Here is a 13,203-nt window from a genome sequence, read left to right on the forward strand (position 1 = left end):
AAGAGGAATGTGCTTCTACACTCTTTAATCCACAGCATAATTCAGCTTCTTTCTTATAGTACCTTAGCCTTTGTCCTAACTAATACACCCTCTGTGTCTCAGTATTAAATAATGCTTGAGGTCAGTTTGAAATTGGTTGATATTCTTTCCATGAAGGGAAAATAATAGGAACATTATTATAAAATGATGAGGGTCTTTCAATATTCTCCTACAGGAGAAGTGTCTTGCTGCAACTGAACACTGTAAAAGAGTCTAAAACCAAGCTGTGCAATAAGAAAATTTCTTATAATTTATTATAAAGTACAATGTATTCAAGGCCACAAAAAAAAATTTCTGTAGTTTTGATTTAGTTGAAAAGTATTCTAAGAGTACTCAAAGTATGCAACCTACTGTTGGGCTAGGATTAGTTGCTCATGTTAGCAATGTATATTTTTAAAGTATCCAGTCTCAGTACTGGGCCAAATGAGGTGAGGTTCCTGTTTCAAGACGGATATTCAATATTTTTTAATTGAGTAATAGTAAATAAGAAAATGGATTACTACCAGATGTGATACTCTACTAAAGAGCATAAGGCATATTTTTCTTTCTACTTTGTGGTCCATTCCATTACCTTGGGGGTCAGTCATGAAGACAACAAGACAGAATGGAATACATTTTCTGTAATTATTTTTAACCCAGTAGAGCTCATTTGAGGGTTAAGCAACCAGAAATACAGGACTAGGAAGCCAATTTTTATAGGAAGAAATTAAGCACAAATGAATTATTTGACTATTTGTGCTTAATAGGAATTCTCTCTGAAATCTCTCTCATTTAGAGCAGCCCTTATACAGCAGGAATTTTGGTAAACGTGTTGTAAGCTTTGAGCAGATGTGGAACAAGACAAAATGTGGCCCAATGCTATCAGAGTCTGAAAAATCACAGAACTGTACTATTTCACATGAATCTGCCAAAACTTCATACTGGATGACTCATAGAAGTTTATAAAATAAACATACGCACAAAACCTGACACAAATAAGTTACTTTTCACGTTTTTATGGCTGTTTCAGAATTTGTGTTAAAACTGATGATAATAAGTCTAAGAGAATAACCATTTGCTTCAAGAATAAAATGAAAACAAGCTTTGTTGTGCATTTCTTTATGAATATATGAATAGATTCTTGATGTTTAAGGCCTATTTTGGCATTCCAAGATTGATAACTATTGGGAGTAAGAGACACGGGAAAAGGCCAATATCCAAGTCCAGGATATTAGGAATATTAAAATCCTTATGAAGGGGACGATAAGGCAATGGTAATTTATGTAAAATAATGTGGATGCGTATTGGATAATAATTCAGCCTCTGTTTAGATGTGGACTGTGAGGCAACGCAGGGGTGGCACAAAGGCCAGATGTCTTCTTCTGTCTACCAGAATGGGCTGGAACCACATCAGGAATGTGACCTCATATTACCACCCTTCCAACTTCTAACCCAATGGTGTGGCTGAGAGACTTAGAATGCAGGCTAGAAGCTGAACAAATTAATACTGGTCCCATTCCAGTTTCAGTTAGCTTGCTTCTCGATTCCTAGTGCATCTTCCTCCTAGAGATCTGGGCAATTACCAAACCAGATTTTGAGGTGTAGATGTAACTTTTAGGGGGAAAGTTTTACCTTAAAATCTCTTTCAGATTACTTAATATTTTCAAGGGATAAGTTACAACTTGATTAGGAAGAATCCTCGCAAATACCACTTTAACCAAGTGACCAAAATGAACAGCACCAATAATCAGATACCCTGGAATCATTTGCCTGACATGGTGCACAGGAAATAATGCAACCCTAACTTGTATAGCAGTTCTAACAAAAATGCCTCATCTGCACCTGATCCTGAGGAAACACTGGCTAAATCTAAAGCGAGAAGCATTTTATAAGACGTCGATCTATAGTCTTCAAAAATTACATCCTGGAAGACAAATAAAGGCTGGGGAAGTGTCCAAACTAAAGGAGATTTAAAGAGACATGATGACTAAATGAAATGCATGACCTAAGGTTGGATCCTTTACTGTGGGGGCAGGGGAAATTGCTATAAAGAAACTTGAATATAGACTGAAAATTATAAAATAGTATTATAAAGATGCTGTTATTTCCTAAATTTGACCATTGTACTATGGCAAAATATGAGAATGAGCTCATTCTTAGGAAATACACACTCAAGTATTTAGGAATAAAGAAATATGATGCTTGCAACATATTCTCAAGAGGTCCAGGAAATATTGTGTATATATAAAGGCAGAAGGCATGATAAAACAAATGTGGCAAAATGTTGGGTCGAGATTAAGAACGCATGGGAGTTCTTTGTACTCTTTTTGTAATTCTTCATTAAAGTTATTCTAATGTTTAAAATGTCTAAACTTAATTCTTTTAAAACATAAGGTTATTAAGACTTGAATATAAGAAAAGTTATTGTTTTCAATACCCACTATCTTGGTTAATAATATTGGTGAGTACTAGAATTTAAAAAAAAAAAAAAAGATGTTTATCTCTTAGCAAACTAAGAACACAGAATCATTAGAACTACTCATTAAACAGACAGTTGTTAAGTGTCACGTGTATGTTCAAAATGGATACTTTTCAGAATGTTTTTCTTTCACGGTAGTTTCATTGGAAATGTCTGAGGAGTGAGAATGTTTTGAGTGGACATTATTAATCCCCTAATATCCAGTAAGGTAGCTTTGAATAGCAGGAGTCTGTACTGTATATGGTGCACTCCAAATCCAGAAGAACCATGGCTCCTCTACAAATTCATTCAGCATCACTGGGCTCCCCTGGTGTGTCTGGTACTGCATGGTTTGTGAGCTGACTCAAAGCACAACTATAGTTTCCAGTAAACTGCCAGTTCCCAGATGGATATTTGCAAGCACAGACCTCTCTCCTGAGCTGTAATTCTATATGGGCCACAACCTACTGTGTATCTTCACTTAGATTTCTGACAGGCATCAGAACCTGTACCTGCCAAACCGCACTTGATGTTCCCCTCCAAATCTGTGCATCCCCCAGTCCTTCTCTGTTTCAGTAAATATGGCATCCTTCTAGGTGATTCAGGGAGAAACACAGGAGTCACCTCTGCATCTTCCACTTTATCACCACACACAGATGATCAGTAATCAAGTCCTCTTGATCCTATCTCTAAATATATCTTCATCTATTTTTTCATCTCCATCTAAGAGAGGTAAATTAGTTTAGGGATTAAGATCATAAATTACAAAATCAGATTATTTGGATTGAAATCCAAGCTCTAATCTCTTAACTGGTGTCCCAAGACAAGCTACTTTGCTTCATTGTGCCTCAGTTTCCTCATCTATAAAACTGGGACCAATAATATTTCTATTTCATAGGATTATTACAGTTAAATACCCAATACATGTTAAATATTATTGTCTCTTTCGCCACCACTCCAGTCTAAGCAACCATAATCTTTCAAGTAGACCAGCCTTTTATTGATCTCCCAATTTCCACATTTGTACCTCTCTAATCAATGCAATTAGAGGGTCTTTATTTAAAACACTGATAAAAGCATGTCATCCCCCTGCTTCATGTGTTTCAGTGGCTTGAATACAATCCAAACATTTTTCCAAAGGCTACATGACCCTGCATGACCTAGCCTCATGTTTCTCCAACTTTTTCTTTTTTTTTAACTTTTTTTTATTGAAGTATAGTCAGTTTACAATGTTGTGTCATTTTCCAGTGTAGCTGGAATGCTTCAGTCATACATGATATACATATATATTTCTCCAACTTTTGACAGCTGAAACCACATGACGAGAAGTCTAGACACAGTACTACAAATTTTAGGTTAAAAAAAAAGACAAAACTCATCCTAATATTAAATAATAAAAATATAATTTAAAAATAAAATAATAATGATTATATGTAAGTGAGAAGTAGAATATTGTTTCTAATTTTTCAACAAAGCATACAGTTCCACACCAAGTTAGATCAGTTTCCATTCGCATATGGGTGATTTATTTTCTTACTTTTTATCTCTAGTAACTGTCAAGTCCTAAATCACAACTGTAGATATCAGGAATGGGGTCGAGGATGGATCTGTCAGAGATCTCATAATTGAATTAAGCAGAGAATCCAAAAATTATAATGATGATTTTTCACTGAAGATCACTTTCAAAGCTCTGTTAGACACTAAGTCAAGGAACACATCACACACAAGAGCAGAAAGGTTAGTGATATGAACCAAATTCCATTCCACTCTGACAGCATCCAATTCTGACAGCATTTCATTTTTTCAGGTTCTACTATAGCATTTAGACATGATTTTCACATATACCCTAATAATACATTATCATCTTTTTCTGGAGCCATTGAAGAACATCATCATGTCCTGGGAAAAAAAACCAGACTCTCAGTACAGGGGCCCTTGTCATTGTAAGTCAATCTCTGTAACAAATTCTGCCATCTTATCCTCAGCATTAGAAATCTCTATATGCCAGCTTTGGAATAATGCATCAGACTATTTGAGATTCTGATGTCACTAAGATACATCACTTGAAAACATAGTTCAGTGACATAAAGCTGTCATTATCAGATCATCAAGAACTATTTTTATCTTTTTCCTCATTGCAAAAACTTGTGAACACCTTTCCTCTCACCAACAATTCTTCCTCTGTCTTCTATATCAGTTTTTTTCCTTTTTATTAGATCATTCTCATCAGCATAAAAAAACTACGCTGTTAATTCTTTCTTTAAAAGAAAAAAACACCCTTCGATTTCTCTGATTCCTCTCTTAAACAAATCCAGTCAGGTTTTTGTCCCCATCAGCTCCACCAAAACCACTCTTGTCAAGATCACCAATGACCTTCACACTCAAAATCCCATGGTCAGTTGTCAGTTGTAACACTTGAACGTCAGCAGCATTTGGTACTGTTGATTATTGCCTTCTCTGGGAAACACCTTTACTTGGCCTCCTGGACACCGCATTTTCTTAGGTTCCTCCCTGAGGCATTCTCCTTGCTCCTCCTCAATCTCCTTTGCTCCTCTAAGCTGAAGAGGCCTCCCCTCTCTCCAGAGAAGCAAATCTACATCTCCGGCTCCAGCTCTCTCTTGAAATCCAGGACCATATATGTCTCAGTCTAACAGACACATCATCTCCAAAAGCAAAATCTTGATCTTCTCTATCCCCAAACCTCCACTCACAGTCCCAGTTTATGGAAGTTCCACCCATCTAGTTGTTCAGGCCAGAATCTTTAAGGTTCATCCTTGATTCATCTTATTCTCTCATAACCTACATACAGTCCTTCAGATCCCTAGTGTACCCAGAATACCACCTCTTCTCCCCACTTCCTCTCTGGTCCAAGCCACTGCCGTATTTCACTTGGATTATTACAATTGATCTCCTTGCTTTCATCCTGCCCCCCACTCCCAGTCTATAATCCTCACAGAACCTGGAGTGATCCTTTTAAAATATGCCCAATCACATCACTCCACTGCTCCAAGCCTTCAGTGACTCCCCATCATACTTGGCCAAAGTCCATACCATGACCTAAAAGACCCACAGCCTGGAAACTCTGCTTCCTCCATCACTGTATCCCTCACTCACTCTCTTCCAGGCACACTGGAGCTCAGACTTTCCTCGGACACCATCACATTAGGGCCTTTCACTGGCTTCTCTCTGTCTAGATTATTCTTTCTCTAAATATCAGATATCCCCTATTAAACATTCAGTCTTTGAGAACAGCTCCCCACTCCCACCTCTGGTGGACAATTATCCTTATCTTACCATCATCTTCTATATTTTCCCATAGCACTTTTCACTGATTGATATAATTTACATATCTACCACGTTTATTTTTTACTATTACCTCTTCCTACTAGAACGTAAGTTCCACAAAGGTAACAATGTTTTTTCAGTCTGATTTTTTCACAATATCCCCAGTACCTGGCAGGTGTTCAAAGGATCTCTGTTGCAGAAAGAAATAAATCCACGGTAAACTATACTCCCAGGCATTTTCCCAAACCTGTACTATACATTTAAACTCATATAAACAATGGGTTATCACAAATGATTCTAAAAAGGCTTAAATAGCAAGTGAAATACGGCCTTCAGATTCAGGCTTGGACCTAAACCCCTGCTTCATCACTTAGTCTACCAGCTCTGTGACTTTGGGCCTGAGCCTCCATTTCATTTGAAAACAATGGAAACTATGACACATACCTCTCCGATGACTGAAAGGAATCAATGTGATAAGTGTGCAAAATTTCTCAGCACAGTGCCTAACATGTAACAGCTGTTCAGGAAGTGTTAGATGATCCACCTCCCTCTTCTCCCTCCTCCTGGATTACAGGAAGAGTTATTTGCTCTACCTGCTGAAGGTTGAGCAGGGCTGGAAAAGGACTTGACTTTGCATGCCAATCAGTTTGCGGCAGATGCTGGAGCATTGTGTTGAGAAGGACATGGCAGCCACGTCCAGACTCGGCTAGAACCAGCACACCACGACAACGTCTATCCTGGCACTGGCGGAGAGAATGGTGGCAATGGAGCAGAATCCACCATCCAGGATTCAATGGCCTGCCCTACTGCCTCATAGAAGAACCCTCAACTTCTCAAATTGCTCATTTGATTTTTCTAGCATAACTGTGAGGGGAGCTATGTTATACCAGTGTCAACTGCAGAATTATTTCTGAGGTTAAGGAAAGGCTTAAGGAAAAACAGTGGAAAATCTATATTTTCTACAACGGCTTATCAAAACCAATTGAGCTGTCACCTCATTTTATGGAGTCTGCTTCTTTCAGTATATTCAGGCCTGGGTCTAAAAACCACAGAAGGTTAGCTAATCAGGCTTCACAAATCCCATCTCCTCAACCAGATTTTCAAAGCTCACTTTTACTCTAAGGGAGCTTTTCCCAAAGACATAAAGGGAATGTCAACATTTTTTTAAAAAGATCTTCAGTCCAGAATAATTTAAGATTAAGCATGGTATGGATTCCAGTGGTATAAGAAATACTAAGTATAAGTGCATGAAACAGATGTTAACTGAAAAGGATAAGAACTTTAGAAATGGATATAATTATTCTCCTATGATCTGTTATTCACCAAGTTGACTTGGCCTGGTAACAATCTCTCTTATGTTTATGGCATAGAGAATGTGATAGCTTAATTTTCTAAAACATGTATTATGTCCAAAATATATTTTGGAGGAAGGAAGGGAGTGGGTAAAATTGTATTTAGTTCTTTAAAAAAAAAAAAAGCGGTATCAAAGGCAATCAGCTTATCTGACAATAAGCTTTTGTAGCCAAATTAGAAGGATATAAACGTTTCCTATTACGTGCCAATTTTACCTACTGGGAAAAAGAGAACAAAATTAAACCATACAAAAGGTTAGATGGCTCCTCTTCTACATCAAAGCAAGAAACATGTAGCTAAAGATACAGTCACAACATCCGAGCATGTTTCACACTTACAGCTCCAATCCTATTTTGATTGTGCAAAAGAGAGCCATGAAAACAAACAGGGGAGAAGGATATCTAACAGTCATCCTTGATTCAGGTGTGGTTGGAATCAGCTGCAGAGATGATACACTAAGACGTATCATGCTTTATCAACACCTGCAGTAAGAATAAAGGCATATAGATAACAGCCTGAAGTACCAGAGTTCAGAAACTGATAGGTGACCACACTTGGCTTATAAGTTTCCTCCTTCAGTCTCATTCTCCACTTTCAGCCCTGTGATTCAATGGGCACCAGGGATGGAGCTTGATTGGCTTAAACTCATCAGCATATCTCATTTAACCCAAGTCAGAGAGAAACCTGGTCCTTGTGAGGAAATGCTGAGATACACACTCTCCTCCCTACAGGGCTAGGTGGCTGAAGAAGTGACGCTTACCTCCATTGTGGCTGTGGAGTGGCCCTGAGATGCCAGGGGCCCATTTATGGAGCCTGAGGATGAAGCCAGCCTGGAAGTAGGAGGCCAAGAGTAGAACCTAGTGCAACGTAGATTCCTGGATCAGCCAAACCAGTTATAGCAAACCTCAGTTTCATGACTATACATGCCTTTTAGCTAAGACTAAAAGGGTCCAATTGTGTTCCTTAGATCTTTTATATATTCATAACTATTTCTAGAAGTGTGATTAGTTTATTTTTATTTAAAAGACAAAAAGTCATTATTTAATGAAGATTCTCTTATAGTCCACACAAATAGGGGCTTAAGTGACTTAGACCTGGTTCTAAATCACATGTCTTAGTCTATTTGGGCTGCTGTAACAGAATACCATAGGCTGTTATAAACAACAGAAATTTGTTTCTCATAGTTCTGGAGTCTGGAAAGTCCAAGATCAAGGTTATGACAGATTTGGTCCTGGTCCATAGACAGCTGTGTTCTTGCTGTGTCTTCACATGGTAGAAGAGGCTAGGGAGTCCTCTGGGGTCTCTTTTATAAGAGCATTAATCCCATTCATGAGGGCTTCATACCCATGATCTAATCACTTCCCAAAGGCCCCACCTTCAAACTCCATCATGCTAGGGATAAGGTTTCAACATACAAATTTTACACACATTCAGTCTATAGCACCATGTAAAATCAAAAGCACAAATTTGAAGAGAAAATCAACCCAAATTATAATCACATGTGTCCAGAATGCTCGTCCAGCATTTCATAGCTTTGTTAAGCAAGCAGAGATCTGTAGTTAAGAAGTGCTCTTTATAGACTCTTTATAAGACAAAGCATAGTTTACCCAAGACTTCCCCATTGCTCTTTCAGGCTCGAGCCAGACCCCTTTCACGCGCAAGTAATAGAAATCCATCCCAAGTTAATTTCAATCAAAATGGGAATGTATTGGCTCATTCAAAATGGAAATTTGGTGCCGTGTTAGGAATAGCTGGATCCACTGGCTCAAGTTTTGTGATTGGGAATCTGTGTTTCCGTCTTCCAGCTGTATTGTTCTGTAGTATAAGAGTAAGAAGTATGAACTCCAGAAGCCAGCTGCCAAATTTAGAATCCTGGATCCACCACACTGACCAAATCACCTGATTTCACTTAGCCTCAGTTTCCTAAATCATAGAAATGGAGATAATAATAATGTTCAATTCCTAGGTTTGGGGGGAGGATTAAGTGGTTGAAAGATATAACTGCTTTATCATCATTATTATTATTAGCATCAGGTAGGATCTTTATACCCAGTGGCCCCAACAACAAGCTGATGTGGTCCTTAGTGAGAGACATTCCAGGGGGAAAGAGCTCCTGTCTCCAGCGAGCATCACTAAAGCCCCCAAAATAATTCTCATTTGCCATACCTGGATCATGTGCCCACATCTACATTAAAGGGTGGGGTCAGCCCCAGATGAACAATTGGACTGAAGGTAGGAAAGAGGTAGATGGTAAGTTGGGGTGCTAGCACCAAGAAAAGGAAAGATAGATAGAAAAAAAAACAAATATCCACAACAGAACCAACTGCACCCTGATCACTAAAATAGTAAATAACAATTGTTGCTGTTTTATATAGTGAACAGTCAACACAGCCTGTGAGCCATGTTTTAAAAAAAAAAAAAATTCCTTTATTGTTTGGAAAGTTGGATTGAATAAATATAAAAAGGTCCTTCCAGATTCAATGAGATTGAGATTTGGAAAGACTTTGAAACATAATAAAAAAATGCAAGTCTAATAGAAATAAATCTTTGGGTACTTGGGGTTTGCTCTACATTGAAATTAGCCAAGAATGCTTCACAGATGTGGGCATTTTTGAGGGATCATCTTTCTTTGATATGGAAAAGTAAAATAAAGAAAGGTTGGATTAAAAAAATATATGTGTGAAATTTACAAAAACAAAATTTTTAAGCATATCATCAATTTTCCCACTATAAAGTCAGTAAAAAATTATATTATTTTATGGTATAAAATTAAAGTAAAAAGAAATTACCTTTAGAATTCCAGAGGAGACAAAGGAGATCCACATCTCACAAAATCAGTTACAATTTTTTTAGTTTTCCAAAAGTGAGGTAAAGTACAATAGAATGGACAAATATGATCAAAACCAATAGAAGCAGATTAAAGAACACTATTTAACATGTTTGAAGTACCCATGGTGCTTTTAAGAAGTCAGCACAATAAAGAGTGGATAGAAAAACAACAAAAAGAAAATTGCATAAAATTGTCTGGAATTCTCACTTCACAAGAATTCTCCATCTTGACAATTCTTACTGTCATGGGCTGTCCTTTCTAGGGCTCTCAACCCAAAACCCATGTGTCCTTTTACAGAAAGACTCCACTCATCCTCTGCCTACGGTTGTTGGGGTTACAAGCATGGAAGACTCATTCTCTGCCTTCCTCTGTCCTGGAGGGTTTCATAGATTTGTCTGGAGGTGTTTTCTTTCCCCCAACACTCTCTCTCCACTTATCCCACTAGAGTCAGTTTCCAGATCTTTCCTCTCGGTCCCTACCATGCATGAACACCAAATCTGAGATTTGATCTGTGATTTCAGCCTTGCTAGTCTTTATGTCTCTTTCTTCTGAGGCATGCAATTTCTAGATAGAAATTAATTAGCAAGTGGGTGTTCAAGATATAGAAAGAGACACATTAAGTCTATGGAGTAGAATTGCACTTCCCTCTGCATTTGGTGTTTCACCACAAGGAGTTGGCCAGCAACCTGCAGTCTCTCAGGAGGACTCGTTTTTGTGCTTAATGCAGTCACAACAACCAAATGCCTCCTTGTACATAACAGATATCCCCTTATGTTTTGTACGTATCCCATGTCCCCTGTTATGTTGAGAGGCCCTTCAAGTCCTCAATTTATGTACTAATTTTTTTAATATGACAATAATGCATCCTAAGCAGAGGTCAAATTTTGAATTTTCTAGCAGAGGTAGACAAGTACACCAATCTCACACTCTCCCGACAGATCCCCCATGCAAACTGGGCAACAGATGGGGCATGGCCCTGAGCCCAGAGAAGTTCAGCCTGTAGTGGTGACACCGTGATGCTCATCCACTAGACAATGACCAATCCAATGACTGTAGGCTTTTGGGGCTCATCTCACTCACCAGTTGAAACAATCATCAAGAATCTTTGTTTGGGGGGAGGATATAGCTCAAGAGGTAGAGTGCATGCTGAGTACACATGAGGCCCTGGGTTTAATCCCCAGTGCCTCCTCCAAAAATAAATAAATAAAGCTAATTACCTCTCCCCCCGGAAAATAAATAATTTAAAAAAAAAAAAGAATCTTTGTTTGACTCTAAGGGCTATTTCCATAAGCTATTTCCTACTCCATGACCTTGATGGAGGAACAACCCAGCACCCCCTCAATCTCAAACTTCTCCACCTTCCAAAATATACCTCTCCAACGGGGAGATCAGGAATCAATGGGAAATTTCTTTCTAAATTTACTGTCATCTTTCTCCAGATTTTCTGAATAGAGGGACTCTTTCTGGAACAAGGCTTTGTATTCAGAATTAAGATATGCAATTAGTGAAACACAGAAGAAACACACACACACACACACACACACATGCGTGCACGCACGCACACACACCCCTTGACCATTACTGGCCAAATCAGCCTCTTCTTTCCTAAGATGGAAAGAAGTCCCCATCTGCCTTAGATTTGCAAGTAAACTATTTCTATCAGAATAAGAGATTTTGGCAAAGACAGAAAATATCTTCAAGCAGGAAAAATGAAAGCCATTTCTGGAACGATAAAAAGATCATATTCAAGAAAACATAGCTGATATGATTATGATATGATATATGATATGATAGGAAACAGGCAACAGCCAGAGGCTGAGTGCAGGTGGCCTGACAGGTAACAAACACAGATACAGAAGCATCCCTGATGGCAATGACTCACTGGCCTTCGGAGGAGCAGTTCCAGTCCAGGCCAGTCTTGGGACAGCCTGTTAACTTTTCGCAGTGCCCCAACTAATCTTGAGGTTTAGTCTCAGTGGGAGATTTGGGTCAGAACCCCTAGAACTACGCAGCCCTCCTGCCTCACACCATACCCTCCACCAGAGGCCTGACTTTCATATTAGCCCAGGGAGGGCTTTCTCTGGAATGGGGCTGAGTCCTGGCAAGGCTGGGCATCCTGGAATCATAGTAACCACAGCATATCCCACATTTCTAAGACTGGAGTTGAAAAAGTCTCTTACACAGAGGCTAATCCAGCATCAGGGTATCTGATACAATTGCATTATCTCCCTGTATAACTTCTAGTTTCAAGCACAAAAGGAAAAAAAATAGACGGGAGAAAGTCTAAGCGCTTTTATTAAAGTCAAACAAAAACTGGAATTAATCAGAGGAATTAGAATTTTATGCAAAAATGCACTGTTGGCATTTGGGAAAATTCATGTGAAGCCAAAGCTTAGAGGACCAGACGGAGCCAGGGAATTAAGACCTCTTGGAAAAAGCAGGAAAAATCGTCCAAGAAGATCTTACCATGTACTGGTCAGTTTGTGTAAACTTGGTGCTTGAGGTAAACCAAATAATTAATGGCTACAAACCACCACTCCGTCATTGACATGACTGAAGATCCTAAAGTACAGGCATCTAGTAAGGAATATTGTAGCAAATAGCCTTCAGACCACTTAACTCATACTTATAAACTTTTGAAATTAAGTATCTTCTTGACCATTTTATCTGGACAAGTAGTCACAGTTCTGTGGACTCAAGGACCTATAAGAACAATATTGAATTGTCTTTACTTTTTTTTAAGATTGCTATTATTCTGATTCAGGTCAATTTTTTAATATTTAAGAAGATTTATTCTTACATGAACAACATGATTCATATAATTAGCAGGCTAATGAAATTCTAACTTGTTTGACCATTTTCATTAGGGCGTCTCAAACATTTTTCCCCACAAATGTTCAATTTGGCAGTGATGGGTAGAAATAGTAAACAGTGATGAAACAAATTTATCTTGAGAAATACAGCCAACATTCTCAATGGACATGATCCATCTTTGCATATAATCCAATCTGTCAGGTTGGATTTTGAGTTAGACATAAAGGACCTATAACTGGCTGCTTCAGGTCTCTTTAAATGTCTGTTAAATTACAGTCCACATAGCAATTGGCATGGACTTAAGTATCTGTGCCTGATGGCACAAGGTTTAGGTTATACACAGATGTGGCAAAATTTCATCCAATCCAATCTCTCAGTCTTCCCCTGGCCAAGTGCTCAGTGGGCTGGGGCATATTTGTGGTGTAGGAACACAGGACGGGCAGCC

This window comes from Camelus ferus, chromosome 6, assembly GCF_009834535.1.
Source record: "Camelus ferus isolate YT-003-E chromosome 6, BCGSAC_Cfer_1.0, whole genome shotgun sequence".
NCBI classification, from domain to species: domain Eukaryota; kingdom Metazoa; phylum Chordata; class Mammalia; order Artiodactyla; family Camelidae; genus Camelus; species Camelus ferus.